This window comes from Eptatretus burgeri, chromosome 18 (genome assembly GCF_056783735.1).
Source record: "Eptatretus burgeri isolate ZD-2024b chromosome 18, Ebu_testis_v1, whole genome shotgun sequence".
NCBI lineage: Eukaryota > Metazoa > Chordata > Myxini > Myxiniformes > Myxinidae > Eptatretus > Eptatretus burgeri.
The window spans coordinates 47,615,257-47,636,180 of NC_140978.1; the positions used below are offsets into that span (position 1 = coordinate 47,615,257).

The window sequence follows — 20,924 nt, forward strand, 5'->3', positions numbered from 1 at the left end:
TGAGAATTGCAATGCAATTTTTAAACTTGGTGGTAAAATCAGCATGAAATCCTTTATATATTTACATATATATATATATATATATATATATATATATATATATATATATATAATCATTCTGCACATTTTAATATTTTAGCATAACAAATGTTGTCAAAATTACTTGAGGTGCAAAATTGCATTGACAAAATATCCAAAATGGTCTCCTCATACTTGAGTGTTTTCCAAACGAGTGAGATTTTGCTGATCATGGTCGTTGTTGTATACCAACTCACGTTACATATTTCCATTTTCCTAACCATTGCTATTTATTTCAGGTGTCTGGTGAAGATCGAACAACTGAGTATGGACAATAAGGCTCCATCAAGTTCATGGGATAAGATATCTGCCGACCTTCCTGAGCCAACCTTGAAATCAATACATGTTCACCCTGGATGAATTACATGCCAAATTTGCTTCACTGGATGTCAGAAGAAGAATTTGAAGAGAGGAAAATATGAGAGGATATATGATTGAGGGGAAAAAAATTGGACAATATGCAATTAATTGATAGGGATTCTGTCACAATTACAACACAGTGTGCCAATTGGTGGAATGGTCAGCACCGAGTGAGAAATGGGCTGTTAGGGTTGGCTAGATGACGACTGGGTATCCTCCGTCATGCAAAGTCCTTCCTTGGCACACCTGAGCTCCTATCCACCTACAACGCTTTCATCCACAGCTCAATGGAGTACTGATCCCCCCTCTGGGCTGGCTCCCCTGCCTCACACATTTCTCGGCTTCATGCCGTGGAAACCAAGACTCTTAGAATCATTGGTATCTCCCGTGATGACGTTGAGCCTATGGGCCTCTCATTTCGACATCACCGACAGGTCGGTGGTTGCTGTGTCGCTTCCACCTCATTTCTAGACTTGCACCCTTTGTCCTCTCCGTGCTTTGTCCCCCCCCCCCCCCGCCCCCAGGTAATTGTAGGATGTATGTGCTCCACCAGCAACCCCCTCTGAGTGAAACTACCTCAATCCTTAATCACTGCTCACCTACACTCATTTACTCTTCTTTTTTCCCACCTGTGGAATCACCTTCCATATTCTCTTTCATCTCATTCTTCCCTCCAGGTCTTCAAGACTGTTGTTCACCACCATCTCAAGTCATCCCCCATCCAAAATCATGATCTTTTCTATACTTGTTAAACCACTCCACACCCTCCAAAAATTTTGCTTATGTATCCATATTTCCCACCACCTGGTGCTTATGTATCCACCACCTGGTGTTAATTCAATGGTTGCACAAAAAAACACCAGTGGCTCAAACTCAATACCTGAAGATCTTAAGCTCGTCACTTTCACGATTAAACCAACACCAGGCTTTGAAAATGGCTCATCATATTGAGTTCATGTCTTTTGATGATGGAGCCAACAATGAGCTGGTATATCTTTCCAGAGTGTCATATTTGTCACTGGAGAAAGTCATGCCTGTACCACCCTTTTCACATTTCCAAGCCGGACTCCTGAATGGCTCGAAGTAAAGTTTTATGTTGTTGTTGCTGTTGTAACCAACATCAGAAGCCATAAGAGATTTTGTCGCAAGTGTGAGTAAGATTTTGGACTCCAGCATTATATTTAGCATTGCTATTCCATACATGGAGCTTGGCATACTCCATAAGTGATGCGTCTGCATTTTCAGTAAGTGTGGTTGTTTGAATTGGAATCATTCTCCCTTTTTCCCATTTATCCTCATTGCAAATAACGCATCGTTTTTTCTCCACTGTCTGCCAAGATGATGCATATGCCAACTCTTCACGAGAGCTCCGTGTAGGCTTTTGTTCTTTAAAGAACTGTCACAATGGATCGGACTATCAGGTGCAAGTTCTTGGGATTCCACTGGCAGACGCTGCTGCAGATTTAGAAATTGCTCCTTCAGAAATTGCCCTTTGCATGATTTATGTGCCCATTTCTCACCCGGTGCTGACCATTCCACCAATTGGCACACTGTGTTGTAATTGTGACAGAATCTCTGCCAATTAATTGCATGTTGTCCAATTTTTTTTCCCCCAATCATATATCCTCTCATATTTGCCTCTCTTCAAATTCTTCTTCTGACATCCAGTGAAGCACATTTGGCATGTAATTCATCCAGGGTGAACATGTATTGATTTCAAGGTTGGCTCAGGAAGGTCGACGGATATCTTATCCCATGAACTTGACGGAGACTTATTGTCCATACCCAGTTGTTCGATCTTCATCAGACACCTGAAATAAAAAACAATTATGAGGAAAATTGAAACATGTAACGTGAGATGGTCGACAACAACGACCATTATAGGCAAAATCTCACTAGTTTGGTGACCACTTAAGCATTAGGAGACCATTTTGGATATTTTGTCAATCCAATTTTGCACCTCCAGTAATTTTGACATTTGTAATGCTAAAATATAAAAATATGACCATTGGATCTGTTGCTTATCTGGGCCCTATCCTCATGTTGTAACCCGAATTTGGTAGCATTCTGACTGGTGGGTCCGGACAGGAATGTTTTTGAAGGAATTCATACGATTTTTCCCAAACATTTACGAAGTACGACATTTTGACACACTTCCAGTCGTATGATCAGCATGACCTCCACAATTTAACATCATGACTCTGTTTGAATGTTGTAACCCAAATTTGATAGCAGTGTGACTGGAGGGCCTGGAGAAGAGGATTTTTAAAGCAATTAATGTGATTTTTCCCAAAGGTGGACAAAGTCGGCCATTTTGATATGCCTCCAGTCATGTGATCAGCATGACACAAAGAACTCAAGGAAATGTGACACAGGTGGAGGCCATTCAGCCTATCAATCCGGCACCACATCAACACCACACAAATTTATCAACACAAGATCAAATAAGAAAATGCAAAATGAATGACAGGTTGAGTCAACCCCCTGGTGTATTAATTCAGCGGCCGCCGGGGCTTGAACTTAGGACCCTAGGATCCCAAGCCGCTACCCGAACCACTGAGCCACCACCAGGCGATGTCCTTCCTGAGTTGTGGTGATCAAAGCTGCACACAATATTCTAGATGTGGCCCTCACTAAATTCCTGTACAATGTTAACACCACCTCTTTTGATTTATAAATGATCCCCCTCTGAATACAACCTAAAACCCTATTTGCTCTTCCTGTAGCTGCCTGGTGTTGTCTGCTTACCTCCCGTATCTATTACCACCCCCAGATCCTTCTCCTGTGCGGCACACTCCAAAATTACGCTTTGCATCCTGTAATCTCTATTTTCCCCAACACCTTATACTTGTTCAGGTTAAATTACACCTGCCAATCTTTTGCCCAATCTATGCAAGTATCAATACTTTGCTGAATCTGATCACCACCCCCTCTACTATCCACCTTCCCTCCAAGATTTGTGTCATCTGCAAATTTGGAAATCTGACTCTTTACCCCATTATCCAAATAATTTATGCAAATAATGAATAATAATTGTCTGAGTACTAATCCTTGAGGTACCCCACTACTTACATCTTCCCAGCAAGACATCCTCCCACTCACAGCCACTCTTTGCTTCCTACCACTAAGCCAGTTTGCATTCAGATTGGGAACCTGATCAGCCACTCCACAAGCCCTCACTTTGGCTAACAACCTCCGATGTGGTACCTCATCAAATGCCTTCTTAAAGTCCAGATATTTATGAAGTACGACATTTTGACACACTTCCGGTCATATGATCAGCATGAGCAGCACAATTTAACATCATGACTGTTTGAATGTTGTCACCCAAATTTGGTGGCAGTCTGACTGGTGGGTCTGGTACCTTATCAAATGCCTTCTTAAAGTCTCGATATACTAAGCCAACTGCCTTTCCCTCATCCACCCAATCAGATACTGCTTCATAGAACTCTAAAATATATGTTAGACAAAACCTACCTTTGGTAAACCCATGCTGACAACCTTTAATTAGTTTGTATTTGTTTAAATCGTTCCTCATCTGGTCTTTAATTAATGTCTCCAACACCTTCCCCACAACTGAAGTCAAAGTAACAGGTGCATAGTTTCCCAATTCTTCTCTGGATCCTTTCTTAAATAATGGTGTTACATTTGCTACTTTCCAATCCTCCGGTACCTGTCCTAACTCCGGTGAGCCATTGAAAATATCTGGTAATATCTCGCTTACCTGCTCAGCCACTTCCATCAACACTCTGAGGTGTATATTATCTGGCCCCAGAGGCTTATCGACTCTTAGATTACCGAGCTGTTCCTTTACTTCCTCCACTCCAACCTGTTTCTTCTGTGAAAGCCTTTCCCCACCTCCTTGATGGATGCTCTCAGCTATTGGCAATTCTTCTGACTGTTCTTGTGTAAATGTTGAAGGAAGATACCTGTTTAATAAGCCTGCCATCTCTGTTTCCACACTAACCACTCTCCCAGTCCATCCATTGGGACCATACTCTGTACAGAGCGTTGGTGCTGCCGAAGCAGTCTCCTAGGCTATTGGGCACAATCCTGGATGGGTCGCCACTCTGACACAGACTCTCCCGGTGCTATTCTTCAATGGGCCTACACTGGTCCGAACCTGTTCTTTTCCCCTGATATACTTAAAGAATGCCTTGCTATTATGCTTAATATTGTTAATCATGTCCTTCTCATATTCTCCTTTGACTTTGCTTCCTATCACAAAGCGGACGAGCTCCTTGTGAGCCAATGGCAATCCATATCTAGTGCCCAACTATATCTGCGGACGTCCTCCTGCAGTTGGGTTACTGTTTTTTCGGTTGGTGGCAGGATTTGCACTCTGGCCACCGTAAATCCCTTCACTCCACAAAACGCAAGCAAACCGTTTCGAAAATTGAAAACCCACTCCGTGGGAGTACCTCCTGTGTTGCTGCCCTCTGCAGAGAAGCTCTTCCGGATGACGGGATTGGGACAAATCCTTTGGGACCTCCACTCTGATGATAGGAGTAGAATTATGGGGTAACTTTCCCGGGTCAGATTGCGGTAGTGTGTGACGGGGTGGTGCTGAGGTGTCGTCCACCAAACGGCTATCTCTTTGGGTTAACCTGAGGTGGTCCCTTTGGGTGGGTGCCTGGAATGTCCTATCTTTGAGAAGATGATCGCCTGTCTCTGTTATCATCTGAACTCAAGCATTTGAACTTCAGTTTTGCAGCACTCTCTGAGTTTTGGAGACCTGATAGTGGCAAGATCTTGGCGGGTGGTTACACCTACTATTGGTCTGGTCGCTCTGATGGTTACCATGCCCAAGGAGTTGCTGAAGCTGTGTCCAGTAAGCTGACTGCAAAATTATATTTGAGGAAACACCGGTCAACGAGCGTATTATGAGACGAAGGATTTGTCACTCCATGGGTGTCATTACTCTGGTCTCTGCCGATGCTCTGACTGAGGCAAGTGATCTCGCCATGAAGGATGTATTCTGTGCCATGCTCGACTCTGTGGTTGATCAATGCCCCAGGCGAGATACTCTTCCAGTCTTGGGGGATTTCAATGCATCAACTTCAGGACCACCGTCCTTGATGTTGCTGGTGGATGTCTTGGAACTCACCTTGGGGTGAAGAATAATTTTGTCTCTCAAGGGACACTAGATAACATTGACCAGAGTCGCAGGGCCAGGCTGAATGGCAGAGCTGAGCTGTTCAGGGAGCTGAGGCGTAAAACTGTACATGTGCTAAGGGTGAACAAGGAGTTCTATCTGCGAGGAATCTGTGAGGGAGGTAGAACATCACCTGTGGTCGAGGATTTCTCGTCCTGCTTGCAGAGGAATTCACGCATTGCGTTCCTCCAAGCCTGTCACTCAGTGTACTGCAGTTAAAGCAGAGGGTGGTAGTCTATTGACAGAGGAATCCGAAGTGAAGGCCCGCTGAGCCGGTTGCTTTGAGTGGCTGCACTCGGCTGATCCACCAGCTGTCAAGTTGGATGTCAGGGTGTTACCTTCCCAATTGCTGACCCTCCAATAAACTGTAATCCACCTTCATTTGTGGAAACACAGACTGCGGTGAACCGGTTGAAATGGGGTGAAGCTCCTGGGATATGTGGCATCCATGCTGAACTTCTCAAGGCTGGTGGAAATACTGCACTCATGTCGTTGCATGCAGTATTGTGCTCTGCCTGGAACAAAGGCATTATCCCAACTGACTGGAAGAGGGGCCTTGTTGTCCCTCTCTGGAAAGGGAAGGGTAATCGCCAGGACTGCAACAACTACTTAGGGATGACGCTGCTCTCAGTGCCGGGCAAGGTCTTTGCTCAGATAATTATTGATAGGGTTCACCACCATCTGCTTGAGCACCAGCGTCCAGAGCAGTCAGGCTTTACACCAAAGAGGTCAACTATTGATGGTACCTTGCTCTTCAGGTCCTCACTAAACACAGATGAGAGTTTAGTCAGGGGCTGCTTGCAGCCTATGTTGATCTCTGGAAAGCGTTTGATTCAGTGAACTGGAATGCCTCTGGAGGATTATTGGTCTTCGTGGGGTGCCACCAAAACTGATCTATCTGATGTCTGAACTATATTCTGGTACTGAGAGTACTGTGAGCTGTGGTGATACCATCTCTGGCTTATTTCCAGTTGTTACTGGAGTTTGGCAGAGGTGTGTACTCGTTGCCATACTTTTCAGCACTTGAAGGGACTGGATTCTAGGGAGGATGTCTGACAGATCAAGATGCAGTGCATCATTTGGGAATATCATGATCTCTGACGTTGATTTCGCAGATGATACAGTCATCTTTGCGGAGACTCTAGATATCCTTTTGGGGGCCCTGGAGGTGCTGAATGAGGAGCCATAGCCGCTGGGATTACGGGTTTCCTGGGTCAAAACTAAGATCCAGGCTTTCAATGACATCTTGGATGCTGCTATCTTATCTGTACCTGCCTGTGTTGAGGTTGTTGAGGTCATAAAGAGATTCACTTACCTTGGCAGTGATATTGATGTCTCCGCTGGTTGTGAGCCAGAGGTCAACAGACATCTGGGTCGGCCCTGTGGAGTCATGGATTCACTGGATCGTGGGGTGTGGTGCTGCCGGTACCTGTGTGGGAGGACAGAAGTCTGAGTCTTCGGGTCCTCGGTGCTTCCAGTCTTGCTCTATGGATGTGAGACTTGGACTCTGAACAGGGATCTGAGAGGGAGACTTAACTCCTTCGGTTCCAAGTCTCTTCGGAGAATCCTATGCTGTTGCTGGTCAGACTTTGTGTCCAATGAGCGGTTGCTGAGAAAGACTCAAATGAGATGTGTTACCTGTATAGTCTGTGAGCGTCAGCTGTGGCTGTATGGACATGTTGCTCATACCTGACCTGCTCTGGCTCATACTTCCATACCTGACCTGACCTGACTGTTAAATAAAATTGTACATATTAATTTGAGTTCTCTCCAATTAAATAATGAACTGTTGTTGAAGATTTGATGACAAAAGCTCAATTGGTAATAATGTTACAGCCTCGACTTATGCACCTTACCTCAATGATAAACAGGGATTTTGATTAAAAAATTTATGGCTGGTCCACCATATCACTGATGACGTCATCCTGACAAACCTCTTTTCTTCATTGGGAGGAGAATGAGATGTGCCAAGTTTTAAATTTTTCCGTTCAGCGGTTTCGGAGACATGTTAAAATTTTTGGTGCTTAATCCAAGATGGATGTCAAATCACGTGACCTATGATATCACAATTATCATTAAAATATTCTCCTTGGGGGTCACTCCTCCCCTGAATTATTTGTGGTTGCTGAGAAAAAAAAGTTTTAAAAATAAGAGCAAAAAAAGGCCAAAAATAATAAAAAGGATTGAAGAATTATAATAATAATAAAGAAAATTATTATCAATTCAGCTTCTCTATATTCTCGTAATAAAGCGAACTTGAAAATGTGACAAATGCTCAAATGGTAAAAATTTTTTTACCACACACACACACACACACACACACACACACACACACACACACACACACACACACACACACACACACACACACACACACACACACACACACACACACACACACACACACACACACACACACACACACACACACACACACACACACACACACACACACACACACACACACACACGTCTTCCCCTGCGTGGAGACGGGCTAACAAATCACAATAACTCATTAATGATCGATATCACGATGACCCATTAATCATCGATTCCATGCCAAAAACAAACAAATCACAATGACTCATTTATCATCGATATCACAATGACTCGATTCCATTTCAAAAACAAGAAAAAGAGCAATCAGAGATTGCCGAACCTCACCAGAACTTCTTTTGAGTGGTATATTTTTATAAGTTTTTGGGTAAATCCAATATAGCTACCAAACCATTTCACCTATGACATCATATGTGTGACCCTTTTGTTCCTCGTGGATAGTCAGTCATGTGTAAAGTTTCACCTCGATCGGTTTAGCCATTTCAGAGAAGATTTTGGAAGGTTTAAAAAAAAGAAAAATAACAAAGGCTGCCAAATCACGTGACCAATGATGTCATCAAAAAATTTTGTGGATCATTTTATACAGAGATGACCCTCAAAATTTTCATACTGATTGGATGTCGTGTTCCACATATGCAATTATGATGTCATAAAAAATATCACACTCATTCCCCATGAGGAGTACTTGCTATGTGCCAAGTTTCAATTTTTTCCTCGCTGCGGTTTCAGAGATAGAGGTCCAAAGTTTTCCACTTTTCCAACATGGCTGCCACATCACGGGACCTACGACGTCATAATTATTAAAACATTCTACACGAGTTGTCGCACCAATGGTGAAAATTTCGTCTCGATCTGACAAGCAGTTGCGGATAAAAACACGAACGTTCTGTGCAAACAGACAGACAAACAAACAGACACAAATGCAATACCCTCTCCTTCGGCGAAAATAACAAATTATAATAACTCATTAATCATGGATATCACAATGACTCATCCATCGACGATTCAATTCCAAAAACAAACAAATCAAACTGACTCGTTCTTCATCGATTCTAAAAACAAAGAAATCACAATGACTCATTCCTCATCAATTCGGTTCTTAAAACAAACAAATCATATTGACTCATTAATCATCGATATCACAATGACTCATTAATCATCGATTTGACTCCAAAAACAAATCACAATGACTCATTAATCATCGATATCACAATGACTCATTGATCATCAATTCAATTCCAAAAACAAATCACAATGATTCATTAATCATCGATTTGATTCCAAAAACAAATCACAATGACTCATTCATTAATCATCGATTTGATTCCAAAAACAAATCACAATTACTCATTAATCATCGATTTGATTGCAAAAACAAATCACAATGACTCATTAATCATTGATTCGATTCCAAAAATAAATCACAATGACTCATTAATCATCAATTTGATTCCAAAAACAAATCACAATGACTCATTCATTAATCATTGATTTGATCCCAAAAACAAATCACAATGACTCATTAATCATCGATTTGATCCCAAAAACAAATCACAATGACTCAGTAATCATCGATTTGATTCCAAAAACAAATCACAATGACTCATTAATCATCGATTTGATTCCAAAAACAAGTCACAATGACTCATTAATCATCGATTTGATTCCAAAACAAGTCACAATGACTCATTAATCATTGATTTGATCCCAAAAACAAATCACAATGACTCAGTAATCATCGATTTGATTCCAAAAACAAATCACAATGCCTCATTAATCATCAATTTGATTCCAAAAACAAATCACAATGACTCATTAATCATTGATTCGATTCCAAAAACAAATCATAATGACTCATTAATCATCGATTTGATTCCAAAAACAAATCACAATGACTCATTCATTAATCATCGATTTGATCCCAAAAACAAATCACAATGACTCATTAATCATCGATTTGATCCCAAAAACAAATCACAATGACTCATTAATCATCGATTTGATTCCAAAAACAAATCACAATGACTCATTAATCATCGATTCGATTCCAAAAACAAATCACAATGACTCATTAATCATTGATTTTATTCCAAAAACAAATCACAATGACTCATTAATCATTGATTTGATTCCAAAAACAAATCACAATGACTCATTAATCATTGATTTGATTCCAAAAACAAATCACAATGACTCATTAATCATCGATTTGATCCCAAAAACAAATCACAATGACTCATTAAACATCGATTTGATCCCAAAAACAAATCACAATGACTCATTAATCATTGATTTGATTCCAAAAACAAATCACAATGACTCATTAATCATCGATTTGATCCCAAAAACAAATCACAATGACTCATTAATCATTGATTTGATTCCATAAACAAATCACAATGACTCATTAATCATTGATTCGATTCCATAAACAAACAGGGACCTCGCCAAGCACGTGTAGTGCAGTGTCGGCACAGTTTGTGTTTGGGTTCCACTTGGCATGGTAACAATACAGTCGATGCTGTTTAACATATTTATAATAATCACGTTTACATTTTGTTCATCGAACTGGAACAGGGAAATAAATTACGTTATTTGCACCTGCACACCTTAACAAAATTGTGCTGTTTCAAAATGACTAACTGCTGTGTATTTCACTCTTTGACTCGCACCGTGAGCCGATGACGTCACAGTGTTGCCTGCATGACGTCAAACACGAAATTCTGCATTCGACGGGAAGTTCATTTTCCAGGTTATTGGCCTCCCACATTGACACCTGTGCCAGGTCGGTGCGTCTTGCCACTTCATCTTCTTCCTCTCATTTCCCCTCCCTCGACCCCCCCTCCCGCACCCCCACCTTGACCCCCACGCTCGTTCCTTCGCTTTGACTATAACATTCACCACCAAACCGCAGCGGCCACGGGTCGTGTTGTAGGTGGGGGGAAAGTGTTGAGAGCGGCGAACGTTGCGGTGCGTGGGGAGGAGCATCGGAGAGAGGGGCGGAGGAGGAAGAGGAGGGAAGTTCGAGCACATCATATATATATATTTATTTATTTATTTATATATATTTATATATATATTACCAACGACAGTATCACAAGACAAGCGCGTGTCACTGCTTTGCTGGTTTTACCCATCAAAAGAAAACGTGTAAACCACCTGTCTGCCCTGCAATTTAGGAGGTGAGGTGTGTGTGTGTGTGTGTGTGTGTGTGTGTGTGTGTGTGTGTGTGTGTGTGTGTGTGTGTGTGTGTGTGTGTGTGTGTGTGTGTGTGTGTGTGTGTGTGTGTGTGTGTGTGTGTGTGTGTGTGTGTTTTCGCTCTCCATCGTTAAGTGCTCGTTGAAATGAAACGTTTTCTCAAGTTGCTACCTGTACAGGTAACTGGTGCGCTTGTGCACCTGCGAAATGCCGGGTTGTGACCATGGATATTCGCTTTTGAAGCCTTATTGTCATAAAAAACGAGGAGATAGAGGATGGAAGGTGCTTTTCGATGCAGCAGAACTATCGATTTTACCTCTTGTGGGTTAAGATCTAGTATATGGTTCTCTATGATGTGCTGTGTGTGGTGAAGATCTAGTATATGGTTCTCTATGATGCTCTGTGTGTGTGTGATGAAGATTAAGTATATGGTTCTCTATGATGCTCTATGTGTGTAGTGAAGATCTAGTGTATGGTTTTCTATGATGCTCTATGTGATGAACATCTATTATGCTGTGTGTGGTGAAGATCTAGTATATGGTTCTCTATGACGCTCTGTGTGGTGAAGATCTAGTGTATGGTTCTCTATGATGCTGTATGTGATGAAGATCTAGTATATGGTTCTCTATGATGCTGTGTGTGGTGAAGATCTAGTATATGATGCTCTATGTGTGTGGTGAAGATCTCGTATATGGTTCTCAATGATGCTCTATGTGTGTGGTGAAGATCTAGTATATGGTTCTCAATGATGCTCTATGTGTGTGGTGAAGATCTAGTATATGGTTCTCTATGATGCTGTGTGTGGTGAAGATCTAGTGTATGGTTTTCTATGATACTCGATGTGTATGGTGAAGATCTAGTGTATGGTTTTCTATGATGCACTATGTGATGAAGATCTAGTATATGTTTCTCTATTATGCTGTGTGTGGTGAAGATCAAGTATATGGTTCTCTATGACGCTCTGTGTGGTGAGGATGTAGTATATGGTTCTCTATGATGCTCTATGTGCGGATGAAGATCTAGTGTATGGTTCTCTATGATGTGCTATGTGTGTGGTGAAGATCTAGTATATGGTTCTCAATGATGCTCTATGTGTGTGGTGAAGATCTAGTATATGGTTCTCTATGATGCTGTGTGTGGTGAAGATCTAGTGTATGGTTTTCTATGATACTCGATGTGTATGGTGAAGATCTAGTGTATGGTTTTCTATGATGCACTATGTGATGAAGATCTAGTATATGTTTCTCTATTATGCTGTGTGTGGTGAAGATCAAGTATATGGTTCTCTATGACGCTCTGTGTGGTGAGGATGTAGTATATGGTTCTCTATGATGCTCTATGTGCGGATGAAGATCTAGTGTATGGTTCTCTATGATGTGCTATGTGTGTGGTGAAGATCTAGTATATGGTTCTCTATGATGTGCTCTGTGTATGGTGAAGATCTAGTATTTGGTTCTCTATGATGCACTATATGTGTGGTGAAGATCTAGTGTATGTTTTCTATAATACTCTATATGTATGGTGAAGATCTAGTGTATGGTTTTCTATGAAGATCTAGTATATGGTTCTCTATGATGTGCTCTGTGTATGGTGAAGATCTAGTATACGGTTCTCTATGATACTCTATATGTATGGTGAAGATCTAGTGTATGGTTTTCTATGATGTGCTCTGTGTATGGTGAAGATCTAGTATATGGTTCTCTATGATGTGCTCTGTGTATGGTGAAGATCTAGTGTATGGTTCTCTATGATGTGCTCTGTGTATGGTAAAGATCTAGTATATGGTTCTCTATGATGTGCTCTGTGTATGGTGAAGATCTAGTATATGGTTCTCTATGATGCACTATGTGTGTGGTGAAGATCTAGTGTGTGTTTTCTATGATACTCTATATGTATGGTGAAGATATAGTGTATGGTTTTCTATGATGCTCTCTGTGATGAAGATCTAGTATATGTTTCTCTATGATGTGGTAACAGTTGTGGTAACGATGTAGTATATGGTTTTATTTGATGGTTGTGGTGACGTTGTAGTATATGGTTTTATTTGACGGTTGTGGTAACGATGCAGTCTATGGTTTTATTTGATGGTTGTGGTGACGTTGTAGTATATGGTTTTATTTGACGGTTGTGGTGACGATGTAGTATATGGTTTTATTTGACGGTTGTGGTAACTATGTAGTTTATGGTTTTATTTGACAGTTGTGGTAACGATGCAGTATATGGTTTTATTTGACGGTTGTGGTAACTATGTAGTTTATGGTTTTATTTGACAGTTGTGGTAACTCTGTAGTTTATGGTTTTATTTGACAGTTGTGGTAACGATTTAGTTTATGGTTTTATTTGACGGTTGTGGTAATGATGTAGTTTATGGATTTATTTGACGGTTGTGGTTACGATGTAGTATATGGTTTTATTTGATGGTTGTGGTAACGATGTAATTCATGGTTTTATTTGACGGTTGTGGTAATGATGTAGTTTATGGTTTTATTTGACGGTTGTGGTAACGATGTAGTTTATGGTTTTATTTGACGGTTGTGGTAACGATGTAGTTTATGGTTTTATTTGACGGTTGTGGTAACGATGTAGTTTATGGTTTTATTTGACGGTTGTGGTGACTGTGTAGTTTATGGTTTTATTTGACGGTTGTGGTGACTATGTAGTTCATGGTTTTATTTGACGGTTGTGGTTACGATGTAGTATATGGTTTTATTTGATGGTTGTGGTTACGATGTAATTCATGGTTTTATTTGACGGTTGTGGTAACGATGTCGTTTATGGTTTTATTTGACGGTTGTGGTAACGATGTAGTATATGGTTTTATTTGATGGTTGTGGTTACGATGTAGTATATGGTTTTATTTGATGGTTGTGGTTACGATGTAATTCATGGTTTTATTTGACGGTTGTGGTAACGATGTTGTTTATGGTTTTATTTGACGGTTGTGGTAACGATGTAGTTTATGGTTTTATTTGACGGTTGTGGTAACGATGTAGTTTATGGTTTTATTTGACGGTTGTGGTAACGATGTAGTTTATGGTTTTATTTGACGGTTGTGGTAACGATGTAGTTTATGGTTTTATTTGACGGTTGTGGTAACGATGTAGTTTATGGTTTTATTTGACGGTTGTGGTAACGATGTAGTTTATGGTTTTATTTGACGGTTTATGGTAACGATGTAGTTTATGGTTTTATTTGACGGTTGTGGTAACGATGTAGTTTATGGTTTTATTTGACGGTTGTGGTAACGATGTAGTTTATGGTTTTGTTTGACGGTTGTGGTAACGATGTAGTTTGTGGTTTTATTTGACGGTTGTGGTGACGATGTAGTTCATGGTTTTATTTGACGGTTGTGGTAACGATGTAGTTTATGGTTTTATTTGACGGTTGTGGTAACGATGTAGTTTATGGTTTTATTTGACGGTTTATGGTAACGATGTAGTTTATGGTTTTATTTGATGGTTGTGGTAACGATGTAGTTTATGGTTTTATTTGACGGTTGTGGTAACGATGTAGTTTATGGTTTTGTTTGACGGTTGTGGTAACGATGTAGTTTGTGGTTTTATTTGACGGTTGTGGTGACTATGTAGTTTATGGTTTTATTTGACGGTTGTGGTGACTATGTAGTTCATGGTTTTATTTGACGGTTGTGTGGTAAAGATCGTGTTTTAAAATTTTTTTTGTGGGTGGAAATGTTTTAATCATGTTTTCAATTGAGGGTTTATACAAGAAACAAAATTGGTGTACACATGATTCAATGTTTGTATATATCAGCTATTTGGCCCACATTGTTCAATAAAAGAACCTCACAATGATCTGATGATTCAGCGGCTATCTCACGCACTTCAACTCGAGCGTGTCCATTGTCAACACGAACCCAAAGTTAAACAGTTTACAGGATTGAACAACATTGACGTTTTAACATTTAATGAACACGACGATGATGATGAAGAAGATGATGTGTGTGGCGATGTTATCCCGAAGTCCACGCACGAGGCTCGCACGTGACACGTAACTCGTGAGACAAGCCGACGTCCGCAGCTCGTGCTCCGTCTCCGTGTCCTGACAGGGAAGGCACGAGACTCGAGGAGTGGCGGGGAGGGCAGCTCGCCTGGGAAGTTGCTGTTTCGTAACATCTCACGGTTTTTTTCCGCGGTTAGGTCGAAACATTTTTTTTTTCACAACGTTGAGACCATCCTGAAGCGAATGGCTACAACCTGATAAACATGTCTTCAAGGTTTTACTATAACCACTTCATGTTCGTCCCGTTTTCCTCGGCACCGAGGGTCCCCTACTTTCATCGCTGCTGCTCTGCCGTCACGACTGCTTCGCTTATTCCGGTACATTATCTGCCTTTTGAAGATGCTCCATTTTGAGCTGATAACGTCAGGGACTGAAAGCTGGTGTTCGCAGATTTCGAAACGAGCAGATTATTCGGTGGAACGTTCGACACAATACCATCAACAACAATGTGCTGACTCGGTTGTAACGAGTGGTGGTTGGAGAGATTTGGTCTATTTCATGAGTGTGTCCCCGCCCATTCATTGACGTCGCGCACTCTTCCCTGGCAGCCTGGGGGTGTGCAGCGGGGATGTTGTTGTTGCTCAAAACGGTTCTTCTTACTGAGGGAAGTTCCAACCTCTCGAGGAAAAAGACCATATGGTCTAAATCCAAAACGTTATACTTACTCCACAACTTTCCTTCCTACATATCGCTCCTATTTCCCATTAATTTTAAGCGGTGAATCCGCTTCAATATTTCACTCTGTCCGTCCGCCCGTCCATCAAAAATGACGAAGAAGAATCTTTCTAACACGTGTGCGTGCGTGTGTGTGTGTGTGTGTGTGTGTGTGTGTGTGTGTGTGTGTGTGTGTGTGTGTGTGTGTGTGTGTGTGTGTGTGTGTGTGTGTGTGTGTGTGTGTGTGTGTGTCATGATTTTTATGTCTTTATTAATTACCTGCGATTAGAATGTACCTTTTAACTCTTTATCTTGCCAAAACGAAGTTTTTGCAAGATATGTTAGTCAGCTTGTATGTTTTTTTTTTTGTTTGTTTGTCTGTAATCACGTATAAAAAATTCTGCAGAGCACAGTTATCATCGGAAATTTTTGTAACTTCGCATATCAGAGGCCTATAGAGGTCCCTTTCAGCGCATAAAATTTTGATGGTCAAGGTCACTTTGTCGCAAATCAGGGGAGTCGACGAAACCCTTATTTTTTGAGTAATTTTGATCGGATCGTCTTCAAACTTCATGGGAATATAGTTCATGGTCTGGCGCTCAGCTGATTAATTTTTGGTGGTGATTGGCCTTGACCTTCATGGTTAGCGCCTAAGGTCAAACTAAACATATTTGACCCCAAGGTCAAATTTTCAAGTTTTAGGAACCATATCGTGTAGTACCTCAAATTGAACACCTCAATGAGTGCTTTCTAGATATGTCAAGCTTGAGACATTATGACGTCATTTGGTGACGTTATGAGGCAAAAGCATATTTTTCATGGTTACTCTGTAGAACGATTCTCATCGGAATCTCTCGTAGGCAGATATTCCTCAAGGAGTCGCTCCTGGTGGATAGCAGCTCTGTTCACCTCAGTGTGACCTTAAACAAGTCACACGTGGTCACCTTTTGGCAAGATACGGGTCACCCTGCGGGTGACATTGGTTTATTTTGTTTTTTTTTTCATTTGACTGTTGAGACTCCTCCGACCTTTTAAAGACCCCGAGTGCCCAAAATACCCCAAAGTCTGGTTCCGGTTCTTGGTTCCGGTTCTTGAGCTGTGGTGGTGTTCTTCATGGTTTCTGACAACTTTCTCAAAGATCAGTTTTCCCGGTCGTCGTCTTTTTCTCTCACGTTTTAACGATAAATTTTCGTGTTCGATGTTGCCTCCGTGTTTTACTGTGCGTTTCTAGTTCAGTTTTGTTTCAGAACTTGCTCTAATTTTCAAGTCGGGTTCCTTGAGGCCGACCCTTCGGGTTGTCCTCATCTGTGTGCAAGATCATGTTTGTTGTATTTTCTCCTTACTACCTTCAGCTTTTTTATTTTCACACACATTCACTTTACCACTCTTTCAATTCCTCTCAATTATACCCTCTGTTTGATGGCTTTAAAAAAAAAAATATATATATATATATATTCCCTTCTCACTTTACACCTCCCATAACCACGTGACCTACTCCACCTCCTCTTCCTCCTCCTCCTTGCCGATCCACCTCTTTGTTCCCACTTTGATCATGAAGGTATTCACCATCCACTTTCTTCAACCTCTTCCTCTACTCTCTCCCCCCTCCCCTCTCTTTCCTCACCTTTTAAAGAAAATGGTGTTTTGAAATGTTTGAACTTCCTATTTCTCCCATGTGGATTTCTTTATTCCATCAAAATACACTGCTCTTCTTCCTCTTTAAAAGGCTGAGTTCAATATTCGACCTTTCATCGATCCCTTGTCTAAAAAAATCCATTTGTTACGTTGCCTTTCTTCATTCTCTTAACTCGCCTTTATTCGACTCCTTGCCTCAGGTCTTTAAACGTACAGGGTGTTCCAAAAAGACCCGGACAACTTTGGTTGTTAATATATTTCGAACCACAAATGATACAATGGTACCCTTTGGGTTTTTTTTAAACAAACTCCTTAAATTTTGTGCACACCATCAATAATCTTCAAATATGAGCTCCATTTGTCACACACAGGACATTAAGGTGGTACCCGGGTTCAGGCCATGTTCAGCTCAGCATGGTTGTGTCCTCCAGTGGGCATGCAGCTGTGATCCGAGAACGAAGATCCTGCAGGTATGCCACCTTGGTGTTGTTGACCAAATCTTTGGCAAACCCCCACAGAGAAAACAAGGAAAAATGTGTCCAAGAGCCGCGTCCTAAAGGTTTTGTCTTCAACAGAAGAACAGGAAGAAGAAGAAGAAAAAAAAAAACAACTTCCAATATTTCGTCACTTGCCTTGATTGAGCCAATAGCGACACCCGTCATGGACGATCGTCGTTCATGACGAGAAAATAGTGTATTTACGAAATTGTAATACATTAAATGGAATAATCTTTAAATAGTAACGTGAACTTTTCGAAACTTAAAAGCAAATGTCCGAATATATTTAAAAGTTCATGATAGATGCTCTCAAAAGGCACCCTCAATGTGAGGATGTTTACAGGTGTTTAGTATTTAAGGAGATCCGGATCTTGTATATAAAAGAGCCGAGTCTGAAAGGTTTTGTCTTCACAAGAAGAAGAACAAGAAGAGGAAGAAGAGGAAGAAGAACAATACCGAGCTCCCTAAGAGCCACGTCTCGCCTTGCGGATAAAAATCAAGGGGGGTTGTCTGGTGATCCTGGGGACCAATGAGGGAGAGCGTCCTGTTGAAAAATGACATCAGGTTACAGGTCTTCAATCTGTGGGACGGCAAATCCTTCCAACATGTTCATGTAAATTGTTGAGGTCACTGTGTCCTCCGCAAAGAAAAACGGACCCACCAAGCAGTCATGCAGAAGGCCACACCACACATTGACCACTGCACTTTGACAGTCATTTGGTTTGAGTTCCTGCATCATCTGCACCTCATACGCATAAAGCTTCAGTTTTTTTTATACAAAATACTGTGTGCAGTGGTGGTTGATGGTCCAATTTCTCTGGATGTGTGTCGGATTGATTTTCTGGGATTTTGTTGAAATGATTCACACACTCATTCAATATCTGTTGCACTTGTGCTTGGTCGACCGGAACTTTTCTGTTTCTGACAACTTCCAATCTTAAACTTCTTGCACCACTCTCTGATATAAGTCCACGATGGCGGGTTCCCTCCATACCTTGAAAGAAAATTATACTGAACTTGCGTGTTGGAGCTCGTCTCGATAAACCATTCGATGCATTGAGCTTTTTCCTGTGGAGTCGCCATTTTTAAATTTTTTTTTTACTTTAAACCACCAGAACTGAAAATAAAGAAAACGATGAGATTCTGTCTCATATGAAACAAAGGGTATTGTTGTGTCATTTGGGATCAATACTAACAAAAGGGTGTGTGTGTGTGTGTGTGTGTGTGTGTGTGTGTGTGTGTGTGTGTGTGTGTGTGTGTGTGTGTGTGTGTGTGTGTGTGTGTGCGCGTGCGCGTGCGCGTGCGCGCGCGTCTCCTCCATAACTCCAAAACTATAGAACCTATCAACCTGAAACTTTGCATTCACATTAAGAAAACTCCATGGAAGTGCAAGAATGAAAATTGTGTGTTTGGGTTCATTAAATCACCCCTTTTGAATATAATCAATGGCCTTTTTTAATTATATCCTTCGGCCACCTCACTGTCTGGGGTCTTAAGGCGTTTCCTGGGTAACCTCGCTGGGATCTGAAGCCACCATGTGTTTTGCCTGCTCAACCATGCCTTGACTTGGAACAGGCCTCAATGATTTCTTAACGAGTGTTTTTTTTGTGTTTGTTTGTTTTTTTCCTCCACTTTCTTCATTCATGTTATTGAATGCCTGTTCATCATAGCTACGAATCACTGGGAATGTTGCAATGCTTATAAATGCCTGGAGACACCAGCGTCCATGGCTTTATTTCATTTGCGCATCTGTATAACCGAGAGAATCTCTTAAACTAACCAGAATTACAAAATCTAAGCTCCAGATTTTAAAGTATCAGCAGAACTCCCCCCAAAAAGTGTTCATTTGTCCAATTTGGACATTGGGTGCATATTTGTATCGACAGCAATTGGTAATCGCTTGCCAAGCCAGGCATTCCACTGGAGTGCTTGCTTGAATGCTTAAGCAACTTACCGAGCTGCACGGTGCAGTTTGTGTCCCAATCGGGATGTACAGTTATTACAAGGCAGAGGTACGTGTACAGCACACACTGACGTGGTACATTTGGGTAGACTTGGATCTGTACAGACTCTCCGTGGGTGTGTGGACACGCCATGCCTGTTACGGATGCCTTGGTGGCAAAGTTTCATCCCATATCTTATGGAGGTTCATTCAGGTTTTCCTTTGTCCTCCCGCCTGTTTCTAAAGCATTTTGTTATTGGATTTGCTTTACAAAGGATATTTGTTTCACTTTGTGAGTTTCAAAGCAAAATATATTTGATAACACCCGATTTCTGAGCCGTTTGCTGTGTTAAAGTGTTTTCTAGATTTCCAATCCAAATTTTTTCCACCCGTCACACGCAACTGTTTATAAAGCTTCATGTTTGTGAACACTCACCTGAAACGTCGATGTAAATGTGACCGATTTTCTGTGAAAGCTACTCAAGGTTTCTGGGTTGTATATAGAACATACTATAGTCGGTAATCACTTTGACTCCAACCTGCTGATTCCCGAAAAATTGCCGATATCGGCCAAGCGTGTGTGTGTGTGTGTGTGTGTGTGTGTGTGTGTGTGTGTGTGTGTGTTTTTTTTTTCACAAAGCAGAACACATTATCTCTGATAACTCCCCTACCCCACCACCCTTCTCTCTCCCCCTCCTCCACCCCTCCCTCTCTCTCTCTCTCTCTCTCTCTGGACGTATCCAGACTGTCATTATGTCTGGACAGTGGTTATCTCCATTTATGTCTGGATGGGAGTTTGTCCGGGCAGTGTTTATGTCCAGACAAGAGTTTGTCTCCGGATGTGTCAGAACGGTGTTTGTTTCTGGACAGCTTTGCTCCGGACGCGTCCGGGCAGTGTTTGTCTCCAAACGTGTCCAGGCAGTGTTTATGTTCGGACGGGAGTTTATCTCCGGGTGGTATTTATGTCCTGGCAGTGCTTGTCTCCGAACGTATCCGGGCGGTGTTTATGTCTGGACGGGAGTTTGTCTCTGGATGCGTATCTCCACAT

At 41.4% G+C, this 20,924-nt stretch overlaps 1 protein-coding gene across 2 annotated transcripts in view; it reads left to right on the forward strand.

Moving 5' to 3' along the window:
* The first annotated feature begins 10,908 nt into the window (after positions 1-10,908).
* LOC147009050 (RNA-binding protein 47-like) overlaps positions 10,909-20,924 on the forward strand; it is a 45,303-nt gene continuing 35,287 nt past the window's right edge. The window contains exon 1 of one of the 2 annotated variants that reach the window (XM_085864304.1): positions 10,909-11,112. The gene's annotated coding sequence lies outside the window, so the exon portion shown is untranslated. Of the gene's footprint in view, positions 11,113-14,310; positions 15,466-20,924 lie in introns of those variants that run through there. The other variant, XM_085864306.1, reaches the window with a different exon arrangement.